The 5,253-nt window shown below is 44.7% G+C and overlaps 1 non-coding gene across 1 annotated transcript; it reads right to left on the minus strand.

Annotated features, from left to right (window-relative positions):
• Nucleotides 1-4,716: 4,716 nt before the first annotated feature.
• TRNAK-CUU (transfer RNA lysine (anticodon CUU)) lies at nt 4,717-4,789 on the minus strand. The gene has a single exon. It is a non-coding gene; the product is annotated as a tRNA-Lys (tRNA).
• Between the last annotated feature and the right edge of the window lie 464 nt (nt 4,790-5,253).

The following is a 5,253-nucleotide window of genomic DNA, read 5'->3' on the forward strand; positions in this document are numbered from 1 at the left end:
AAGCACAGAAGTTTCATCTTCCTATGGAATATCTCTGTTCCTCACATATCGGCAAATTTGCTAGTCATTGAAAACACACAGTGTCAAGGCAGAACTGTCAATCTGTGTCACTCAAAGATAGTTTAATAAATACATTTACAAGCAGTCAAAGTATAGGAAAACCACACAGGACACAGGGGATCCCCAGGGCTAGTAACTGCTGAATGCTGTTATTACCTCTAAGCCTTGAGGGGTGAGGGGAGGGAACCGCTCCTGAAACACTGAATCAGAGGTGGTCTTGTGGGGAAGCAAGGATGATAACAGCTCTAGCCTTTGATGGAGGAAAGGGGCCAAGATCAGGTGGCCAGGCAGAGAGGGAGCTGGGGGACTAAATTCTCTGCCCTCCCTTCCTGTCGCTCTTTTTTTTTTTTAATGTTTATTTATTTTTGAGAGAGAGAGAAAGCTGAGCGTGAGCAGGGGCGGGGAGGGGCAGAGAGAGAGGGAGACACAGAACTGGAAGCAGGCTCCAGGCTCCAAGCTGTCAGCCCAGAGTCCCATGCGGGGCTCGAACCCAGAAACCGTGAAATCATGACCTGAGCCGAAGTCGGACACTCAACTGACTGAGCCACCCAGGCGCCCCTCTCCTTCCTGTCTCTTGCCACTACTCCCTGGTGGCTAGTCTGAAGCCGAAACTAGCAGAGAGCAAAGCCCACTGATGGAGTTCATCTGGGCAGCCTCCTGGAGGCTGGAGAAAGGAGAAAAGTGAGAACCCCGGGGGAACGGGAGATGTCCAGTTTAATAATCATGTTAATTCTTGAATGTAAAAATCTGGCAGTTTCATAAAGTTCTATCTGATTCTTTAGCAATGAACATATTTGCTTTTTGCAGAAAGAAAATCTTTCCAGATAAGGCCACTATCTATTGAAATGTGTGACATTTCTAGGAGCACTCTCTGTAAGACTGGTGTTAACTTTATGACTTATACTGGGGTCAATGAGTCTCTTAAATGGAGAAGTTAGGTTTCCCGGGAAAAATACCGTTTAATTTATTTTATTATATTTTAATGTTTATTTTCATTTTTTGGGGGGGAGGGGTAGAGAGAGAGGGAGACACAGAATCCGAAGCGGGCTCCAGGCTCCGAGCCATCAGCACAGAGCCCGATGCAGGGCTCAAACTCACGAACTGTAAGATCATGACCTGAGCCGAAGTCGGACGCTTAACCGACTGAGCCACTCAGGTGCCCCCCAAAATACTATTTTAAACCAAAGCGAATCTCGTCCTTCTCTGCTCTTGGCCACGAGAGGGTTAAGGTTTTGATAAGCTTCGTTGGGCTCAGTCCAGTCCATCTCCAAAAGCACACACTCTGTGTGTATGTCTTATTGACCAGTGAGTCAGTTGCATCCTCTATATAAATGAAAACCCGTGAAACAGGCAAAAAAGACAGATGTAAAACGTGATCCCTGAAGACGCTGGTGTGCTTCTAACGTCATCTATACCAAAGGGCCCCTGTTCTTTATCGTGTCTTGTTCACATGTTCACAAAGACATCCCACATCGCTTCTCAAATGCATTCTTTTGAACTGTAAAGCCTCGATTATCATTTCAAAACGCCGCCTCCTCTCCTTTAGCAGGTTTTGGCACGATCTCAGTTCCCATTAGGGATGCCTTGATAGACCCCTCTCTGTCCTCGGCTAACAAAGATGGTTAATGTGGGTTCTTGACCGAGTTCACTGCCAACCCTCTTTCCTGCCATGGTCTCCTTACTTCTTGCAATTGGACCAGCAGGGAGCAAGATGGTGTCTCAGTTTTTGTTTTTGTTTTTATTACGCAACTTTCTTTGGCTCTCTGGAGTTCAGCTTGCACATTTACTAAGAAAATTTGCTCGCACTCACTCACTCACTCTCGTACCCATCTCCAGCACCGCTCCACTGTTTTTTAAACTCTTTGGAATTAATTAAAAAGATTATTCGGTTTCCATTTCTTCATATCTCTGACACAGTAATAGAACCCAGAACCTGGAAAACTCCAAAAAGTACATAAATCCCTCCTCTGCTTCCACTGAAAACTACTTCCCAGGTTTTCTTTATCTGGAGGATTATTGTGGTTGTTTTTATTCCAGGCTGTTGGGAGTTTAATGTTAAGTGCTTCATTAATAATGCTTTGTGCTTTAGAAATATTTCAAACAGATAAATCCTGACAGAGAGCAGAACTTACTTATTTTATTTTTTGTGCTTAACATCAAGGGAACAGCTTAAAAACAGTTTTGTTTGGACTTCAAGATACAGAAAAGCAGTATTTTACAAACCACAGCCACAGAGACAGAAGTAATTAGTGGAAGGAATAACAGTGGCTTTACAATTTAAAAATAAACGTTTGCATCCATCAGTAATAAAAGGAAAAAGATCGCTATATTGAAAGAAGAGGAAAAAAGAAAAAATCCATACATTTTCCTGGAGCGATAGGGCAAACTCATGGGTGCACTAACAATAGAATTTGTACAGGAAATAATTAAAATAGGAAATTTCTAGTTTTGCTTTCTTCATTTGAAAGGAATTTGTGACTTTCATTTTGGCAATATTCGCAGTAATTCAACTGCCATTACAAAATAACCTTGAGGAGTTTTCTCTTCGGTCTGGTACTCGGCAAGGGTATTACTCTAACTAAGTCACGTACAAGGGGAAATAGCGAGTCTTTTCCAATACTGGCAACAGTCCCCGTCCTAAACCTGTCTCCTCCCCCGTACATGCAAAGCACCGGATGCCCACTTGAATCTGGGAGGGAGCTTAAATGGCATGCGATCAACCTTGTTCCAAATTAAAAAAAAAAAAAAAGATCTCTGCCCGATCCCTGAGAGATGGCCACACGGTATCTGCTTGAACACTTGCGATGAGGGGGGCTCATTCTTTACCATGGGTCCCATTTCGCCTGTGTCTCATTTCTAGGCTGTCAGTGAGCACGCACCTGCCTCCCTGTAACTTTCCAGCAACTGGCTCGAGCAAGCTGCTGAAATATTACAGTTGATTGTTTCCTTCTATATGATATACTTCTTCCGATTTTGAAGCCCACTATCAGGTTTCTCTACACTGCTTTGCTTGAGGATAAATATCTGTACCTCTGCCAACCTTTCTTCATGTAAAGCGATTTCCCAGTCGCTCACCGCCCTGGCTGCTCTCCTTGAGCTGTTTTCTAACTTGTGAAGGTGCTTTAGACAGAGCATCTAGACAGGCATGAAAGGTATGGGTCACGCTCTTACCAGGACTATTAGGCTCCATGATAACGATACTACATACCTATCCGTGTAGACTAAAAATTGCATTTTTATGTTTTTTACTGGACGTATTATGCTGTGGGCTCTAACTGAACTTGAAATTCTCTAAACCTAACGTCTTTTTCAAATGACTGGAGACCAAAGGGAGCCTTTCATCCCAAACTTCAAAATAAATTTTTGGTGTCTCCGTGCAGAACTTACTAGTCGTCCTTTAAAAATATGATGGTGATTCCAGCTCAATAGTTTGGATTTTAATTATACTATTCATTGGATTCACTTCAAACGTCATGGCATTTGGAAATTTGGAAAACGTGCCTTTCATAGCCCCTTGATATGGAAAGCACATCACTAGAGACTTTACCCTGCTACAGACGAATATGTTCGTCATACGTCAATAGCAGTTTGGAAGATTCTGGAAGTCCGTACTGACAACCAACAAGAAAGAAAATCATCAGTATTCAGCTATTCAAGTGTTACTTCTGGATGCCCATGATGTGGCAAAAACAGAGCCAGGTCTGGCCGAGTACTGTGGGAACAGACCTCAATGCGTTCACGCTCTACCTGTGCCCTTGTGTATTCTGAACGTGAGCTTAGCTAATCGATTTCCTTTGGCAGGTGGACGAGCAGAAAATGTGGCGCAAGCAGAAGCTTCGAAAACATCTGTGCATTAGGGCTTGTTCTCTCTCGTTGGTCCTAGAAAACCTGAATGTCCAGCACGTGGACGAGCCCGCACCACACCGCCAGACATATATGCCCTGTCAGGTGCCAGGCAGGTGAGTGTGGCCATCCCAGACCAACCGGTCCCTAGCAAACTTCCCCGGGAGACAGTAACTGTGGGAATGAGCTCAGAGACCAGCAGACGAATGCCCAGCCGAGCCCAGCCCCACCTTTCCAACCATGGGAGTCATCAGCTAATAATTGACTGTTGCTATAACCCATTCAGTTCTGGAGAGGCTTTTTTTTTTTTGATGTTCACTTCTTTATTTTGACGGAGAGTGAGCGTGAGTAGGGGAGGGGCAGAGAGACAGGGAGAGGGAGAACCTCAAGCAGGCCCAGCACTGCAAGCACACAGCCCGATGTGGACCTTGAACTCATGAACTGTGAGATCAGGGGCTGAGCCGAAACCGAGAATCTGATTCTTAACTGACTGAGCCGCCCGGGTGCCCTGAGACAAAATTACAAAAAAAAAAAAAAAAAAAAAAAAAAAAAGATTTTATTTTATTAATGTTTATTATTTATTTTTGAGAGAGAGAGACAGAGAGAGACAGAGAGAGAAAGAACGCACCAGCAGGAAAGGGGCAGAGACAGAGGGAGACACAGAATCCGAAGCAGGCTCCAGGCTCTAAGCTGTCAGCACAGAACCTGACGTGGGCCTCGAACTCACCAGCCGTGAATTCGACCTGAGCCGAAGTCAGACACTTAACCAACTGAGCCACCCAGGCGCCCCAAAAAGATTTTAAGTAATCTCTGTACCCAATGTGGGGCTCGAACCCACAACCCTGAGATCAAGAGTCACATGCTCTACCCACTGAGCCAGCCAGGTGCCCTTGAGCCAAACTGTTGAGAGGTATCTGTGTTTCTACCCACCCAGGATGGGCGCTTCTGTACCAGGAAAAGAAGAAGATGGTCCCCGAACCCAGGATGCAGAGTGGCACCAAGCCCGTGTGAAGCCAACTCAGATGACCCAGCCCGGAGCCGAACCTCACATGTGTAAGCGAGGGGAAATGACGGTTGTTTCAGCTCACTGGATTTCAGGGCGCTACGGTATGCTGCATTTTCACGGCACTATCTAACTGATAAAGTGGAGACATTTCAAGATATTGCTTAATCAACAGTATTCTTTGGAGAAACAAAGTCATATATTATAGGAAATTACACCTTCATCCCCATCACCTATTTAACCCACCCACCCCCCCTGTAACCATCAGTGCGCTCTCTGTAGTTCAGAATCTGTTTCTTGATTCGTTTCTCTTGTTTCCTTTGTTTTGTTTCTTAAATGTCACATAG

Source organism: Panthera onca, chromosome X, assembly GCF_046562875.1.
Source record: "Panthera onca isolate mPanOnc1 chromosome X, mPanOnc1 haplotype 2, whole genome shotgun sequence".
In the NCBI taxonomy this organism is placed as follows: domain Eukaryota; kingdom Metazoa; phylum Chordata; class Mammalia; order Carnivora; family Felidae; genus Panthera; species Panthera onca.